At 40.3% G+C, this 20,000-nt stretch overlaps 1 protein-coding gene and 1 long non-coding RNA gene across 8 annotated transcripts in view; one reads left to right on the top strand and one right to left on the bottom strand.

The window, feature by feature from the left end:
• The window catches only part of LOC123504597 (complexin-like), a 792,775-nt gene that overhangs the window by 522,196 nt on the left and 250,579 nt on the right, over nucleotides 1-20,000 (top strand). The window contains exon 1 of one of the 7 annotated variants that reach the window (XM_045255255.1): nucleotides 2,411-2,435. The exons of the other annotated variants lie outside the window; for them this stretch is intronic. The gene's annotated coding sequence lies outside the window, so the exon portion shown is untranslated. Of the gene's footprint in view, nucleotides 1-2,410; nucleotides 2,436-20,000 lie in introns of those variants that run through there. 7 annotated transcript variants of the gene reach the window in all.
• The window catches only part of LOC123504599, a 234,131-nt gene that overhangs the window by 27,982 nt on the left and 186,149 nt on the right, over nucleotides 1-20,000 (bottom strand). The window lies entirely within an intron of this gene.

Below are 20,000 nucleotides of genomic sequence, written 5' to 3'. Positions count from 1 at the left end.
GTAATACTAGTAGTAATAGTACTAGTAATAGTAGTAGTAGTAATTTAGCGTCTTAGAAATAACCTATTCTGCAGCGTACCGTTCAAGATTTGCAAGCGTAGTTTCCACCAAAACGTTTCATTCAAAAGATATTACATACCGTCCACTCAGAGCGTCCCTTCGCAGCCCTTCCACCCATCACGTTCAGCCCAACCACTCTCCGTTCAGCCATATAGCTTTGCAAATTCCCACGCCGCCGCCCTTCACCCTCCTACTCCCCCTGTCCAACCTCTACCCCGAAGCTCTAATGAAAGGAATTAATTACACTAACGTGACTCCCTCCCTCGCGGTACTGATGGCCAAGGGAAATATCCGAGCCTCGCCTCCTAATTTCTTTCACTCAAAATTAATTGCAATATGCAAAATCCAAAATATCATCAATCAGAGAGAGAGAGAGAGAGAGAGAGAGAGAGAGAGAGAGAGAGAGAGAGAGAGAGAGAGAGAGAGAGAGAGCGTATAGAACAATGAATGGTGCATTGATTTTGCCATTAATACTTCTAATCAACAAATTATTTCAGGATTATCCTTCATTCCATCTCAGTTAATTCAGAGTTACTACTAATGACTGCAGCTACTTCGTGATTGTTTTTCTCTTCTCTCTTTTGTTTAGTAATTGATGCTGTAAGTGATGGGTTAGAGAACCATTCACATTTTGGTTATACGGGCACACACACACACACACACACACACACACACACACACACACACACACACACACACACACACCATTTAGTAAGAGCGTTTGTGAATTTTCATAGAAAAAAGTAATAAATAAATAAAATAATATATCACTTCCGTTGATACAAGACGTTTTGCTTCCAATCTTTTTGCAAACATCCCTCAAACTAATTATAAAAGCAGCAGCAGCAGCAGCAGCAGCAGCAGTAGTAGTAGTAGTAGTAGTAGTAGTAGTAGTAGTAGTAGTAGTAGTAGTAGTAGTAGTAGCACTACTTCTACTGCTACTACTACTACTACTACTACTACTACTACTACTACTACTACTACTACTACTACTACTACTACCACTACTACTACTGCTGCCACTGCCACTACTGCTACTGCTGCTACTACTGCACTGCTACTGCTGCTGCTGCTGCTGCAACCACTATAAAATCAACAACAACAACAACAACAACAACAACAACTGCTGCTGCTGCTGCTACTGCACTACTGCTGCTGCTGCTACTGCTGCTGCACTGCTGCTGCTGCTACTACTACTAATAATAATAATAATAATAACTACGACAACTACTACTACTGCTGCTACTACTACTACTACTACTACTACTGCTGCTACTACAACAACAACAACAACAACAACAACAACAACAACAACTACTACTACTACTACTACTACTACTAGTGCTACTATAACAACAACAACTACTACTACTACTACTACTACTACTGCTACTACTACTACTACTACTACTACTACTACTACTACTACTACTACTACTACTACTACTACTACTACTACTACTACTACTACTATTTCTATTACTACTATTATTAATAATATTACTACTATTAATACGAATACGACAACTACTACTACTACTACTACTACTACTACAACTACCCTACCATCCACACCACCACCGCCACCACCACCACCACAACCACCACCATCGCCACCACCACCACCAACAACAACAACAATAAGAAGAAATAGATGTACAAACTACATGAAATTAAGTCACATGAATTAATACCTATTATCTTTTTCAACAATCAAAATTAGCCTATTTTTTCGTGAACGCATTTCATTTTATTTCCTTCAATAATTCATATCCATTAATACAAAGAAGAATAAAACAAAATTTCTTTCCGCAAACCCACATTCTCTCAATAATCTCATTATACCTCTACCATCACTTGGGGCTTCCACAATAACAGCGACAAACAAGATAGCACGTTACATGGCGGCTTGTAGTTTCTATAATACTTATAAATCATAAGGAACATCACTGTTATTAAAAGAGGGAAATAAAATACATCAGGGAAGTAATAAAAGCAAACACAGAACCTGCGATGAAACCCGGTCAGGTCTGTAATCAAGTAACGTGTTGGGTCGACTTTCTCCCGCGGGAGTTGGCGCTTGCGCGGAGCAGCCACCCAGGACGCGCTGCACTGTTCCCTGAAGCAAGTGTTCTGCCAGGTTTTGGGAACTATACTCTCAAACACCAGGAATACAAATAGCATCATAAGGATGTAAGTTGGACCCAAGAGGAAAAACGCACGTAAAATAATAATAAAATAAAGGTAACATTTTGGCTGAGCGGTGCGAGGGGTCAGGCGTGGGAATATCTGGCAACTCGTCCGGGGACAACTTCACACTGCCTCGCTGAAAGTTAGTGTGGCAGTTGTTGGGATCAGTCGGCGAGGAGATGAAGGTAAGTTGCTCCCTCTACCCTGCAGTTTCTCTTCTCTCGATGTGTCCGTACATCACTGTAGTGTTGTTCAATGAAAACTCCCTCTGATCAATATTTCATGTTACTTGATAGGTATTACTTGTGTGGAAGTGCAACGTTTTTTATAAAATTATTGATCTGTTCGTAACTTCGGAAGTTCATTAAGAAAGTCAAACCTTTCCCGTTGTTGTGAGATGCTGGTGTGCTGAAGTAGCTACAACACTTCTAAATGTTCCGCTATACCGGTTCCGTGGCTGCAGTGCGACTGTCGCAGTGCCGCAGTCATGCAAGGCCCGCCTGGGAGCTGCCGGTCGAACTTAACGCTGGCACAGACTCGGGCGATCAAGGAATGAAGTGATCTATTGACCGCTAGTCGGTCATTGATCTTTTCATGCTATATATATTCCTTTGGGAGGAGTGACGAAGACATGAGAGTACAACGTGCGTCACTGCCTTGCTATGATTAATATTTTATGTATTTACATCATCGCAACAAATATGGTCGGGCTGACTGTATAAGCATGCGTAAAAAGTAAAAGCTTCTTCGATGAAAGAGCTTTTCTAAAACCTTGCTTCTGGTAACAAAAACGGTAATATCTTAAGTCTTACTTGGGAGGTTAGTGACAAGCAAAGGTTGGCGACGCACTGAAAAAAATACATATATGTAATTACGCTCTTGAGAATTACAGCAGAGGAGATGGAGATTTTCAAATTATGGTGAACTTCGTGACCCTGGTGTACACAGCTTGTGTTTCCTTACATCTAAGTTAAAAGGAAAGATATTTCGGATGGTAAAAGTAAATCTAATAACTATACAACAGTAAAGGTTGTTATACTGCATCTATATAAGTTGGATTGGTCAGAGGACAAGGATGAAGCTACGTAACACACATGTAAGATCCAAATTAATATGTTTACTCATACTCGTGCTTCATGTACTGCAAAATAAGAAAAACAAGTACATAATCCTGTATTGTGTGTGAATTACCAGACGACGGACTGATGATGGCAAAGCAAAGCAGAAAACGTAAATGTGGCAGTGACCACAAAAGTCACTATCGGAACGGTGACGAAGAGATGAGGAAGGAAAAAGAAAGAAAAACATATAAGAGATTGGGAAAGGATATAAAAAAGACGAGCAAAAGAAGAAAGAGAAGGAAGTGGAGGTGGAGAGGAGGGAGGAAGAGGAAGAGGAGAGGCGACACGTGCTGCCTGAGGGAATCTAAGAGAAGTTAACAGAATCTCACCCCACATCGCTTCCTCCACCACCACCACCACCACCACCACTACCACCTCCTCGAGTTAACCACCTCCCCCACTTCCACCACCACCACCGCATCCATCTCCAACACGCTACCTGCCCTACTTCCTGTTTTCTACTTTCCGATTTCTTTCTTTTTTTTTCATACTCATGCCCGATAAACGTCAGGATATTTTCTTCTTCTCTATCTCAAATAATACAGTCAATACTTTCATCTCTCTCTCTCTCTCTCTCTCTCTCTCTCTCTCTCTCTCTCTCTCTCTCTCTCACACACACACACACCAGCACTCGAGTTTCCACTCTTAGAGTCCCCTCATTCCCCTCATTCCACAACGTTTGCTTCTCGTCTTTCTTGCGCAACTTTCCTTCTATTTTCTTCTTTCCGACATTCCATCTTCTCCCCGAACACTTCTCCATCTCTTTGCTCTCATGTCCCTCGCTCGATCTTCCAGACTTCCCTCGCTTTCCCCTTGACCCTCTGAGATGTAAATGATACCCGTCTTCATTTAACACTGAAACCTGCACTACTAGGATAAGAAAGAGTTACAGGGAGCAGAAACAGAGAGAGAGAGAGAGAGAGAGAGAGAGAGAGAGAGAGAGAGAGAGAGAGAGAGAGAGAGAGAGAGAGAGAGAGAGCTATCACCGCGATTAAACCTTCAAAATAGCGGCTCTGTAAATATTAACTTGTACTGATGAGAATGTCGATTTTTTATCATATCATAAGAACAAGTTATTAATTATGTACAGTAACCTTAAGGCACTGTTAAGATGGATTAAAATGCGTAGGTCGTCCCCCTTCGTGTCACTCAGAGTCTTGTGTTGCGCTGGCCCGAGACGAGTGTGCCGGGAAGGGTTAAAGGTGTGTTTTGGAAAAGAGTAAAGTAAGGGAGAAAGCTTTTAAAGAGAGGAGTGCCGTTGCGCGTGACGAGGGGAGAGAGAAGGTTGGGGGTGACTGTATGCACGAAGGCGCTGTGTGTGTGTGTGTGTGTGTGTGTGTGTGTGTGTGTGTGTGTGTGTGTGTGTGTGTGTGTGTGTGTGTGTGTGTGTGTTTCGGCCTTTATGCTTCTTAACTACTTCCACATTTAGCACTATGGACCACATTCTCCAACGTTTCGTCGTCTTATTTGTATTGATGTTAGCATGCTGCAGTGGACGTTATTACTACTATTCTGCCAGTTTGATTTGGATTCTGCATTACCAGTGGAAAAAAACATCCTCGAAATCCTGAATAATCATCTCAGTGGCTCTTGAAATTAGTCCTGATAAGAGGATGAAGCGTCTGAGGATATGAATCATCGATGAGATTGTTACTGAACCAAATACACCTCGGCCACAAAGAAAGACGTAAGGTAGTGGCAAAGTTGTGAGCTCTTAAAGAAAAATTCAAAAACCCTCAGGAGAAAATAAAAGTAAAAGGTAACAAGACGACCAGCACAAGTTCACTGTCACGAAGGTATGTTACATTTAAGTCAGAAAATGCTCATATAAAAGCTTTGCAGCTCTTAACTTTTCTATGCTTGTATAATTTTGGTCCTTTGCTCGTTTACCAAAATGTATTACGTGCTACATTCATAGTTTCTGGTTCTCAATATGGTTTGTAATGCTTAAAAAATCCTGTTTGTTGTTAATTATGAGCATAAAAACTACATATGGTTATTACTGAAGCTTTATTTGTAACGCCTTAAAGATCATTTCTATCAGATGTGATACTCGTTGTAGAAAATAAGACGTGATTTTAGAGCATTCCTCTTCTATTCTTTTCATACGAGCAGGTTTTTTTTTCTCACTTCTTCACTAATATTCTTTCAAATTTCGTGTAATGCAAGTCGAAGTGTTGTGTTTGGCGCTGCTTGTGAATTTTAAAGATGCATCCTCTGACACACTGACCAGAATTCTATTCAATTTGCTTCTGTAAATAATAATAAAAAAAAAAAAAAAATTCACACCAATTTCCTGTAAATGTATAAAATTCTATATAACACCAAGCCTTCCTATCATGAAATTCTAGTGTAAGCTTGTATCCTTTACACTCATACATTCCCAGGCTTATTTCCTTCGTTGCCGCACATTAGTGTACTTCCAAGTAATTGAATTCATTATTTCCGCATTTTCGAGTGAAGCTGTTCAGTAATTCTTTGGAGGTCAAGGTCACAACACTTGCCTTTCTCTAACTTGGCCTCCTTGCTTCCTGGTCTATATTAAATACATCTCGCTTCTCTATTCACGTTAGATATCTTTACTGCAGATTAGGTATACATGTTACACTGGTATCTTTCTCAACTCTTTGGTCGACTGTTGTTATCCTGTCTTTCTTTACATTTGTTTCCCTTGATAAGTGAGGGGCCGGGAACTCTCAATATTCGCATTAGCATTTTCTTCGAAGATAATGTCAGGATAGCGTTACGGGATGAACAAGATGGAAAGGCAATGTGATGAAAATTCTGTGACGTTTGCATCTAAAGCTGGATAAAGTTCCGCCTGGATTTTATTCTGTGTAGATTTGTAGCTTTCATATCCAAATTTCCAAATATTCTCAAGTCTTATAGCGACAACTTCTAGCGGACTTTAATTGAAATCATCATATTTACCGTGATTCTAGTGATAGTGTGACGAGGAATCACGTTATCATAGGGCAAAAATACTCATTAAAACATGATTTTTCATTTCTGTGGATTATGAAAACTCATGATGATAATCCAGACCGTATATTGGGTACAAACCTTAGCGTCATATAATAGTATCGAACAACAGTGACGGCAAGCAGATGAAAGATCAATGCAAGAAATGAGACACGATTATCGTCCGACAATTTCTTGTGACGAAAGTAAGTACTCAAGAGTGTCATGGTGAGGCTAGCAGCACTGATGGAATGTTTACCAGGGCCACTGCGCAGTTACTTCACGAATTCAGAGGATCTATACACATCACTATGAAATATATTAATGCTTCCAAGACTTCTATACCAAGGAATGCACACCTTCCAAAGCAGTATGCAGTAAAGGTTTCGGATACATTTATCAGTATATAAACTCGCATGTATGTATATTTTCGATGGATATGTCGATTTACCTATACTTCGATTCAATATCTAGTCTGGAGATGTGTTCAGCATTTTCACTTTACTGACAGGAGGAAATAATACTATCTAAATCGGTGCTATAGATACGCAAGATTCATTTTACTTCTTTGCTGAACTGAAAATTTGATAAACGGCATAAAAGAAAAAAAAAGAACCTGGAATATTACCGTTACATCCTGTACATTTAATCAAATGAAAACTTTAAAAGAAGTTGTGAGAAAGCTACTGATACGACAGTAACTAAAAACAAACATGAAATTGTAAATACCTGTACTTGAGCATGAAAGAGTGTTAAAACTTAAATAGATCCTAAGGAAGAAATATATGCCATATGGAAGGGAATCACAACCGAAATATAAGATGACATACTGAAGAAAAAATAATCATGTTACAAGAAAAAAACTGACAACGATGAATGAAAAAAGAACTGGAGGATTGTGTGACTGCCTTAGCCCAACATACCGTTAAGCGGATGAACTTGTAAACAAAGCACTGCGTAGCATGAAGTCGCGTAGTATAAAAGCACAATTAACACAAACAAGTTGATACGCAGGTTTGTCATCCATTTGTTGAGTTTTGTCCATCAGTCAAGGATACGCATAAAGATGTTCACGACATAGAGGTTAACGCCAAGCATAACAATTTGGTTCATTTTCCTTTGTTTTCTTACGTGTTGTTGTCGTTCTTATTGTTTTTATTGTTGACAGTAGTAGTAGTAGTAGTAGTAGTAGTAGTAGTAGTAGTAGTAGTAGTAGTAGTAGTAGTAGTAGTAGTAGAAGTAAAAGTAGTAGGAATAGTAGCAGTAGCAGAAATAATAATGGTTTACATACAATATATATATATATATATATATATATATATATATATATATATATATATATATATATATACCAGCACTAAATCTTCGTCTTTAGTTTCATATGATGAGTCACTAGAGCAGGTGGTTTTCCTCCATCTTGACCTGAGAACTGAGTCACCGCCAGACCGATCGCGCGCCTGCCTCTCAAAGGTCAAGAGCATTCAGACTTGTATCTCTTCCAAGTGTTTTGTAGGAAGTTTTCTTCGTTTCCTTGTGCGCCAAAAACTCTTCTTCCAGAGAAGAGAGGACCTCAAAGGGAATCAGGACAGGTCAATGGACCTTATTTCTTAACTTTTCGTTGTTTTATACACACTACTTTTCTGTAACCCTAGCGGTCACTGAAGTTTTCAAGAATGTTTGTATGTAAGATTCTAATAATAGGTCAACAAGGATTAAAAAGAAAAAAAGACCGTAACTAATCATTTCCCCGACCTATAAATAGTCCTGGTGGAAGAGCAAAAACATGTACAAGTGCCATAAAAAGTCACTTCTAGATATCATGACACAAAAAGACATAATTTTTGTTACCATATCCCCATTTACCACAATATCCTTAATTATGTTTATTTCCACACATAAAGCCAACCAAAGGTAAAGACTTACTACATACAGTCCTCTGAAGCCTAAAGAGGACAATGCATTCATCTCTCCTCTCTCACTCTCTCAACTTCCTTCAACTCTGCTCCTCGCCCCTCCATAAGCCACGCCCTCCCTGGTCCACATCAGAGGTTTAGGGAGAGAAGGGGAGTCGCTCTTCTCCCCGTCACCGCTGGCTATGTACCCTCAGGCTGGCAACACTCCCCGCCTTACACTTTCACTTTCCTTAATCCCATAAAAGTTGAAAATTCATTCCCTTTGCTTGTCCACCCTTGATTTCTCGTCTGGGCTTTTGGCATGCAACAATTTCCTCCAATCCTTTCCTCCGGCCTCTCTTTTGCATGCTGGAACGGTGCACGCAAGAACAGACCCGAGGAACCCGTGCGTCAAGGGATCGATGGCTCCCCTCCTCTGAGCCCCTGGTCTTGCTAAGGCTTCCCACCCACGCTCCTCCCTCGCACCCTCCTCACTGATTCTCCATCGACATAACCTTCCATACTCGCTTCCATACACTGGTACTCGGCCACCTCTACTTATAGTCACACTTCTACTTTTTCTTATTTTTTTTCCCGCTCACTTTGATGCCAAAATTACATTATTTAGTTTAGTTCTCTCTCTCTCTCTCTCTCTCTCTCTCTCTCTCTCTCTCTCTCTCTCTCTCTCTCTCTCTCTCAGTTGTCACCTGGCGTCGTTAATTGTGTATCGATTCCCTTTCGTCATGTGTCGTGTCGTGGCTTCTTCATCCGCATACCTCGCCGCGGAAACCAGAGCCCCAGACCCCCAGACCGCCCCCCCAAATGCGGGCTTACTTATACGTATATCACTATCACAATATGAATAGGTAGTACAACCCTTCCACTGAGATACACTTCCTCTCCTTTGATGGAGCTGATAGTGTGACAGACGATGTTGATAATGACTTTGAGTGTAAGGTGAGCATAACGAAAGGAGAGTGAAGCGCAATATCGTATCAGTCCACAGAGGCGCCTACCGAATCAAATGCGAGAATACGACAGGGTTCCAGAAATAGACTCCGCGGGGGCCTGGAGAGGAGGGCGGTGCGGGTGTTTGGGGAGACGCGAGCAAGAGGAGAGTAGGGAGGGCTGCCAGTCACTGTTTGGACGAGGACGTTAGAGTGGCGTTCATAATGTCTGTTCCTGGAAGTCTCGTATCGAGTTTTAACTCACTCACGACGGAAATGCCATGTAACTTGCGTTTTTTGTTGATTCATTTTTCAAATAATTATGTTTTTATACGTATTATTAATCTAGATTCTTATGGGTCTTAAGGAGCACGTTCGTGATTTGTTTCTGTGTAATGACATCCTCTGTAACATATTATTGTTTTTCCTCAATACAAAGTCCTCTGCGTACAATATTTTTACTTGGTCTACATTATATATGATGGTATATATCTAATGAATGGGCCTATTTCTTATATTATTTTCTCAAACCGTCTATTCTCTACGTTTCCATTTATAACATTCATGCCCATTGCACTTTTCCTTTCTTCCTCCTTATTCAGTATATATACTGTAGATATCTCTACGCAAGTATCTTTTTTCATCATAACAAGGTGAAATGAAACAGTCTCCCTCACTATCCATCTCCCCCAAGAACCTCCCCAACAACCATCACTTGTAGTGGTCAAAAATACAGAACAATCCAGTATCCAGTAAATGCAGAGACGGTTTGTTGGACGTGTAGCTCACCCGCCCTCCAGCAGCGTCAATACACAGGCGACTGTGGAAGGCAGGCGGGAGGGGTGAGGATATGTGGAAGGGGTCACGTATGATAGGAGAGCGAGGGGGAAAAAGCGGCTGAAACTTGGCAGTACATCAAACTTTCTTCACACAACAGTCTATCACTGCGCCGCTGGGTCATCGATATGGAAAAAAAAAATGAAAAAAGTTTAAACTGATAACAATTGGTTTTCTGTCTCCGTTTGTCTGCAATTTTCTCTCAACGATATAATTGATTTATTTTTGAGGAATTCAGGTGGAAGCTAAACTATGAAGTGCAAATGTTTAAAAAAATGTCAGTGAAAAATTCGTCCATTAGAGTGATACAGTCCACGGTGTTGTTCCTTTGTATGAATTTAAATGTGCAGATTCACATAGATATTTCTTTTTTTTTAGTATTGGTATAAAAGAGATGAGACATTTGAATATTGTAAAAGGTAAAAAGAAGTATATTGGAGATATTTCAGATCACAATACGCCTCACAGCATCCGATAATGTTCACTAAGGTTACGCTAGGGTTATGATACTATGTCTTTCACTACATTTTTACTGAACCGTTATACTAATTTCAAAGAAATAAATATAAAACGTATGTCTACCCACTCAATTATAGTATACAAATTTACTTTTTAGTAACAAAATATTATAATCATCATTATCTTTCCTACTTTGATATATCAGAGAGCTAGCAAGTGATACCTGCATCAAAATCACAAACAAAAAAACATGTTTTGCTGAAATTTATTTTTTTTATTAAAAGCATTTATACCCTCAGAGGTGTTGCAGTACTGCTCATTAAGTGTGATATATAGCTGCATGTGATACATAAATACATTAAATTAAATTCATATTATGAATCTTTTTTTAATATAAGTTTTATTTAAGTAATGTTAGTAACGTTTACCATATAGCAAGGATCTAAATGTATTGCAAAATAAGTATGAGTGTAGGATGAATGTTCGGGAAAGCACGAGTTGTAGACGTGAATGGCTAAACTGCAACAAAATGTTTCATACGTCATCGCATTTTCAAAGCAACGGCAGCTGCCTGTGGCGAAATACTGACGAGCATGAGCTAAGCGACACCTGAAAATTCCAAACTCGATAATCTTGCACCTGCCCGCATGCCCCGGCCTACCTGTAAAAGGTGTGGGGAGGCTAAATGAATAATTGATTAGTTGAGGAGAGAAAGGGGGCAACACGTGACCCCGCGACAATTATCTGTGGCTAAAGACTTTTGAGACACACCAGTGTTGCCATTCTGCGGAAAATTTATTGTCCATTGTTTCACTAATGATTGCCTTCGTGTGAAACGATCTATGACCATTGTGAATTGCATAATACGTGTGGTAATACTTATGCACTAAATACCTACATACATACAGTCAGTGCTGAGTTAATAGGGAGCTTTAAAAGAAGATTAGATAAATTCCTGGATGGGGATGATGGATGGAATTAGGTAACTTTAATCACACAGGGACTGCCACGTGTAGGCCTGGCGGCCTCTTGCAGCTTTCCTCTTTTCTTATGTTCTTATAACACTCTCTCTCTCTCTCTCTCTCTCTCTCTCTCTCTCTCTCTCTCACACACACACACACACACACACACACACACACACACACACACACACACACACACACACACACACACACACACAGATCCAACAAATCACCCTTAAAAAATGCAAGCAAGCAAGGGAGTGCAGGCTCCGATTGGGCGGGTGGGTGTAAGTACATCAGGCGAGTAATGGAGGCCTCGGGTGATATTGGACAACATAAACAAGTCCCAACGAGGCGGCGAGTCCATGCGGGCAGTCCTAGCGAGGCCGTGGCTGTGCCGGGACGCGGGATGCAGAGGGCGCTGGGAGTTCTGCTGCAGTTGTAATGCCACTGTCCGCGATTATAAAGAAAAGTAAATAACGTTCTTGTCCCGTTGGGTTGATCCTGGGGCTTCCCTTGGCGGAACTATAGTCACAGAAAGAATCCGTATACGTAGAACCAGATTACATTCAAGAGCTCCTGCTCCTGGTTATAGACGCCCAGTTTCACAATGGACTTAATTACTTACTATGTGGTTTGATGTATTAGTGTAACAAGCAGACAAGCGTTGATTGTTTCTAGTATAACCTGATTACATGCACACGCTTTTTTAGCAACAAAAAAGTTATATTTGTAAACAGCAAGATTTACATTGCATTTAATCATTTTTGTGTTGTGATGTCTTAGTCGAACAAGCCATCAAACACTATCTCTAATATAGCCACGTCATAGATCCTTATTATCTAAGCTTGCTCAGGTCACTCTGTCCCTTTACGACGCTCAAGCACCCTCTGATGTGGTTGGCTATTGTGTTGTGTGGTGTCCTATCAAGGCCACTTCGTTTGGGCTAGTAAATGGGGTCTTAGAATGGATTGACTGATTGGTGGCTAAGTGTTGCTGATCCTCAACATATACTCCTTGAATGTAGGAAGGTCTGAACCAACACAATACGGACTGGCACGTGGGTATAATGAATTATGGAGGAACAAGAGTGACGGCCTCGTATTCTTCACTACGCATTGATCTCCATTACTGGGTACGTACGTAGTGCAGTGATGAGGAATGCACATGCATCGTGAAGACATACAGTTCCTTCGAAAGTAGCAATAAAGAAGAGAGTATATAAAGGTCAGTTATGATAGAATATACATGAAAAACGTAGATCTAATGTGATTTAAGCAGCTCTGGTCAAATATATATAAGAACATAAATTTTGTGATGTAAAAGCTAACTTAATAGAGTTTCAAGATTGTATTCTGCTGCTTACGTCTTTTCACATTCTGAGAGAAGAAAAAATACACCATAAATTATTCAAGACGTCTCAGTTGATCCTCCTTCAGATAATATCGCCATCTTTCACGCCATCACCACCACCACGCCTCCTTGTCTTCCATCAGCCTCTGGAGCCTCGCTGCAACTTGCAAGAAAACGAAATAAATGTGTCACAAAATTTACTGTGCAAAGATACAAACATTACATGACATTCATGCTTACGAAGTGTGATGGACACTAAAATGTTCCCACGGATAACAGAATGGTTTCTCTTGAGCCTCACTACAATCTTTGTTTGGATTGTGTTATCAGCACCCAGAAGAAAGCAAATCACGATATCATGGTGTCAGACGCCTCTCAATGAATACAGTAACCATCGTGATGATCTGAATATATGATACCATTACAGAAAAATGGCAAGAAAAAGTGTGATACTTCTCATACCTTTGCGAGTGAAAGTGATCTGATGAATAGAAACGATAAGAAACTGGATTAGATTGTGTATCATGTATGCTGTTGGAAATCAGGTGAGTTGATTATTGGATATAGGAAGAAAGTTTGCGAAGTTTGCGAAAAAAAAAATCATTGGACATGAAGACAGGACAATATCAGATATTTAATAAAAAAAAATATATAGGAGTACCAAATCGCGAAAAAAGTGGAATGGCACCTAGAACCATAGAGGGCGAACATTTCTTAACCTTCCCTCACCTTAACATAAACATTAGCGCCAACTCTCTACACGCTTGAAATTCTCAAAGCGTTCTCTCTCTCGACAACACCTGCCGCCACATGTAACACACGGCCCGAGACCCTCTCCCCAAATATGCCTCAATTTTCCGATGACCGCCATTACTTATGAGGATGGACGTAAGCCCCTCTCCCCACCACGCGCCCTCCTGCTGCCTGTAACAACATAATGACAGGCCACTATGATTACCTTGTCTTGTCTCCCGTTTTGCAGGCTGTATCCATCCTACGACACTTCACATAATTCGGTAAAGCTAATTTGAGTGTGTGTGTGTGTGTGTGTGTGTGTGTGTGTGTGTGTGTGTGTGTGTGTGTGTGTGTGTGTGTGTGTGTGTGTGTGTGTGTGTGTGTGTGTGTGTGTGAAATGTTTAACCAAGAACATACATATACAGTTCCCATATAAGAACGCCATACATTAGCGTTAACAACGGGTCAAGACAACGCCATATTACATACCGTCACATACTGACAGGTTCTTCCATCATTCCCGACGAGCTTTAGACCTTCCTTCCGCTGCTCTCTAAGAGACCTTGGTGCGAGTCACGTGGGCTCTGCTGACTCCCTCACCTGCCAGGCTTCGTCACTGCCAGAAGCCTGAAGCCCTGCAACGCCCCCAGACTCCCCTGAGAACAACACCTTAACTGGCCTGGCCTCTACACTGGCCTAAAACACCCAATATAAGACTAAACGTAACACAAACTCCATATCCGCTACCTTTTGTTGATTCGGTGTTTCAGTTAACACTGGCCATATGCTGCATGTTCCTCACTGGCCCTCCTTCCATCATGACAAAGTGCTGTAGTGACATGAAGAGTATTGATCAAGACCACTCGATGGCTCGGTAATGTTTCTGTTTGACAGGAATGCATTACATTATGCGTAAATACCATTCAAAATCGATTAGTAACTCTTTAACTTTTAACAGAGGGCCATCTTTACTAAAGTGCAATATAATCTGATTCATGGAAAAAAAAGGCATAGACAAATCTTGCATCTTATCATAACTAATAATATAATTACTGCATATGTATTACCAAGATACCAAACATCAGGCACCAGACGATTATACTGCCACCAGGTATCAGGCAACTACACAGGAAACCCCCATCAAAGGTCCTGATACCGGGGGAAGTGAAGAACTGAGGGAAGAATAAAGAGAACGTACGAAGGGATGGTAAGGGAGAGACGAACTGAGGAATGAAGAGAACGAGGATTGAGGTCGTGGTGGAGGAGAGATTGAGGAAGGAGGGGAGAAGGGAACGAAGGAGGGAAGAAGAGCAACCCCTCGGGAACACAGGGCTGTCGAGGCCTGAGGGCGAGGAGTGGCCTGGCGAGAAGGAGCACTTGAGGTAACGATCCATGCAACCCTCCGACCGTCACCAGAGACTAGCAGAGGGGAGAGACATACTAAAGCATTACAAGCACACAAAAGAGAGTGGAATGCCATGTTTCTTAATAATCATTGCTGCATTAATATCATATTACTTTAACAGGTGTCAGTCCTCAGCGGATTTTGCAGGAGAATCAATTATAGAAATTACAGTCTGTGTGCGTGCTGTCTATCGGACACGTTCTCACTGAACCTCATTCACTGTTGATAACGTTGATACAAGTAAACTTAAAATGGGAACGTTCAAAGAAGACCCAGAAGAAGAAAGCTGGAGGATAAATCAACGTAGCGCCGTAATAGCACATTCAAGCTACGCAACATACTATTATGGGATATACATTACCCCATGGCATTTCTAAATGTGTATTGACGTTCAGGTTCTCAAAGACTTATTAACAGATAGTAGCTACGCTTCCTTGCGTGTTGAGTAAGGGAGAGGTAAGAACAATGTATGCATGCATAAACCACCGCAATGGCACACGTGAGGCAGACCTAACTTTTGCTATTATACAAAAAAAAAATATCTTACCATTTAACAGTTATGGTTTCTTTTAACTTTCATAAGATGCTATACCCAGAATATAGAGAATTATAACGAAAACCACCAATACCAGCAAACTTGAGTGATGGAGTTAAAATGCTTTGCCTGTAGTTTGTTTGTAAGTTTAAGTAAATAGCAACAATCGTATTAATATTAAAAGCTAACAACCGAAATGTTAAAAAAAATACAGCGTAATGCAAAGGTACTATCCATTGTTAGAGTGATAAGTACCGACATTTCGCTGGTGCAATTGCGAGAAAAATGACAACTCACAAGTGCGTCTCCTACGAGTACACACACCAACGGAACTAGAGAGAAGGTAAAGTTTATCATAACATAGCAAAAAACCTCACTTGACTCAATAAAACCCATTACCGCTAGCATTCATTATCAGGACACACACGCGTATACATTGAAAGATGCCTAGCAGTTACATGCTTCGTTCCGTAAGATTTATGGAAATACAATAACAAAAAGACATTATATAAAAAGTGTAATGCAAGTTCCCATTTTTAACTATATTGCATCTTTTTATGAAAGCCAGACTGACCTGTGAAAATCTTGCTGCCTAAAGGATTTCTCGTTAGTTGCTGTATATCCTTGCTCGTCTCTATGCAATAATCCAAGCTATGCCTCCTGCCCTCCGATCCATTTTATCAAACACTTAGCAAGCGCGAATGTTCTAGATATCTTGAACTGAGTGCAGGGAAATATTGCAACGTTTGAGCGAAATTCTCTCTCTCTCTCTCTCTCTCTCTCTCTCTCTCTCTCTCTCTCTCTCTCTCCTCAACTCGATCCAGAATGTTGTCGATTGAGAGTATTTTGCCCCTATGGACTGAGAGAGAGAGAGAGAGAGAGAGAGAGAGAGAGAGAGAGAGAGAGAGAGAGAGAGAGAGAGATTGAATTGGCCTCCGATAAGCAAGGTGCTGCCGCCGCATGTCACGCTCACTCAACCGCCGATTGAAGTAGTCGTTAAGTGGGTACCGCAAGCTGCTTCTTTTTTCCTTCCATGACTCGCTGGAGCGCTGGTGTCGGAATCCACATCCTCATTCCGGGCTAGCTGAGGAAGTAGAGTTCTCCTTGGATGTCAATTTGCATACGTTACAAAATATGCTGTGCTTTCTTTACGTTTTTATAATACTTTTTTCTCTTTTTTCTGCTTAAATACATTTGCGAGTAACATTTTACACTCATCACCTGTTTTCATTTTCTTTGTCACTCTTTATATTTGTTTTCCGCTACCAAGATCAAAAGTGTTCAAGATGAAAAAATATGAAGAACAATTAAGCTAAATTAAGATGGAATTCACAGTCAAGCTCATTACACATTCCGGATCATTAGCATAAAATACAAGTAAAAATGATACCAAGCCTGACATCCGGAATTAATGAGAGTTGTGACAACAGAGGCTGGGGAAGGGCTGCGCCACGGTGTACTGCTACGTTCTTTCATCAAATTTCAGAGGAGAATAATTCGGCCTACACTTGGTAAATATGCAAAGTGGATCTAATCAGATGCTCATTACGAGATAATGAGGGTAATTACCGCCTACGAGGCACGAATCAATAAGGAGGGTTTGAGGAGACACCTGTTTGTAGTGCTTACCGAACAAGGAGCATAACAAAACTGCCACGCTTCATATGTAGCGATTCTTGCAGTACAAGAAAGAATTACAGTAAGAAATATAAATAATGTCTATGGTTTGCACGATTAAAGTTCGTTTGAAAATATGAGGCAAAAAACTAACATTAAAAAGATAGAAAAGCAAGAAGACATCATCTAAACATAAACAACTTATCAAACTTTATCTTAAAAAATGTTCAGAAGAACCATTATAAGAAGTGTCTCTTTACGAATGCATATCCACGCAACGACTAGAGAAAATAACACGAAGGAAAAATCAGCACAAAGTGACGGATCCTGTAGGATATACCCAGTTCGGGACTGGCACGTCAGTGGACTTTTTTTTTTCCTTATCGCAAATTCTGTTGGCCTTGGCAGGTTATCCTTCTATATAATAAGACAAGAAAAACAAGCAGTAACAATCACAGCATTCCACTTCCTCAACCTGACAAGCCATACACAGCAAATACAGTACAAAGAGGACGGCTCTCGCGAACTGCTAAGGGTACGTACGCGTGGAGAGGAGGTTGGATTATTCACAGGTCTACATAAGCAATAACGATGGCATAACTTGACCAGAATACAATATGAGTATCGGGATATTGATTTTAGCGGTCGGTCGTCTTGGCGGGTCTTCCCTAACGGACGTTTGGACCCCTTTCTCACCAGTAGGTGAAGGGTGAAAGCGGAGGGCGATTGGATGACAGCAATGAGGAAGGAAGGGATTGCCAGAGAAAGAGGAGGGGTACGAAGAGGAGGAGGAAGAGGCGGAGGAAGGGAAGGAGGAGGAGAAAGAGAAAGAAAGAGAAGGAGGAGGAGGAGGAGGAGGAGGAGGAGGAGGAGGAGGAGGAGGAGGAGGAGGAGGAGGAGGAGGAGGAGGAAAAGAAAGAAAAGGAGGAGGAAGGGGATATGAAGATGATGTTTAAATAGTGCGAGTGATGCGAGAATACATCTAAGCCAGGCGTATGATGGAAGGATGAGGGGAAGGCTGGAGGCAGTGTTCATGATTACAGGGAAGAATTAAGGAGGGGGAAACTTTATTTATGACACGCCAGGAAGATAGATAAAGGAGAAAGGAAGATAAATCTGACGCATATTACACAACACACATAAGCAAAATTTAATGAAGGCGATGATGGATGAGTATCAGGGGGAGATGAACACTCGCCCGTTATCTGGGTTAGTATCGGGGGAGATAGGTATGGAGGGCAGGAAGGAAGAGAAGAAGGGATGTCCTCGTCACCTAGGGGCGGTATGACACAGACACGTCCCGCACGTCACCATTGCCCCCCACGCCTCGTAAACACACTCAATCAATATGGACAATGTGTCATTGTTCGGAAATAATGGAGGGACGAAAGTTCCCCCTTTTAAAGAGTAAACAACAGAGCGGTGAGAGCAGTGAACGTGCACACTTTCTTCCTGCCGACACTGTGGGGCAATCGAGACGGCATCCAATCGGTTTTCTTCGCACAATATCTTGAAATTAGAAAAAAAATAATATAAAGGTAATAAATATTGTGGAAAGTACAGGATCATCCACAGACAAGATGCGTTATGGTCGCACGCAAGCACGCACACACACACACACACACACACACACACACACACACACACACACACACACACACACACACACACACACACACACACACTATGCACACCTCCGTCTTCGTAATACTACCCCGAGAATGAAGGACACGATTCATCACTTGAGGTTTCAATATTTGTACTTATCCACGTAATGACAATTATGAATGCAAAACTGTCGTTACTCAAATCTGCTGCAAAGAAAGAAAATCGATAGTTTTTATTCTTTAGGAAATCCATGACCTTTAAGAGGGAAGATAAAGGCACCAGCGCGGCCATGGAGTCAAAGGTGTATCAACAATCTTTGTGGAGGACCTTTACCGGCAGTGAAGGCAGAGCTAAGGAGTGATTCAATTTTCGAAGAGGCTGGATCAATATGCATCTCCTTGGAAACTCTCATAGGCCCTTCCCTTGAGCTCTACTCCCACGCTGAGTTACAGTGTTAGGTCACAGGAGCCTTCAGTTAGGCTCGACGTTGCTACTACTTCTACTACTGTCATTAGTATCATTACCTTGTAGTAATAAGCTGGAATTATCTATTGAATACACTGCATATACTGTTATTAATAACTACAACTACATAAACTGACAATACTGTTGACATATATATCTATAGTATTAGCAAAAAACAACAACAATAATAATAATAATAATAATAATAATAATAATAATAATAATAATAATAATATAATAATAAAATATAATGATAATAGTAATATATACAATAATAATAATGACATAAATTAGGATTAAAATACCAATAATAACAATGCCATCAACAGCAACAGTAACAACAACAACAAAAACAACGCATTGATAGTAATAAAATTTCTCAAGCAAAATCCTCTTCAAGCTAAAAGCAAAAAAAAAAAAGATACATATATACATACATATATAGAATTAAAAAAAAAAAGATACATATATACATACATATATAGAATAGAGAATGAAAAGCTCCGTTGGTTCTTTCTTGCTTCACGGAGAATAAAAAGGCTGTGGGCGGAAAGACTAGTACAGTACTGCTGTGCCTTAGTTTCTTTGTGTTCACTGGAACTTCACTTTGACCGCGGAATACACAGTCTCCGAAATTTATCACATATAAATGTAAATATATATATATATATATATATATATATATATATATATATATATATATATATATATATATATATATATATATATATATATATATATATATATATATATATATATATATATATATATATATATATATATATATATATATTTATATATCACTACAGCCGATACTCCTTTTGTTGTACACTACTACTACACTACTATTACT

Source organism: Portunus trituberculatus, chromosome 16 (assembly GCF_017591435.1).
Source record: "Portunus trituberculatus isolate SZX2019 chromosome 16, ASM1759143v1, whole genome shotgun sequence".
Classification (NCBI taxonomy): Eukaryota; Metazoa; Arthropoda; class Malacostraca; order Decapoda; family Portunidae; genus Portunus; species Portunus trituberculatus.
This window is presented reverse-complemented; position numbering and strand designations above follow the sequence as displayed.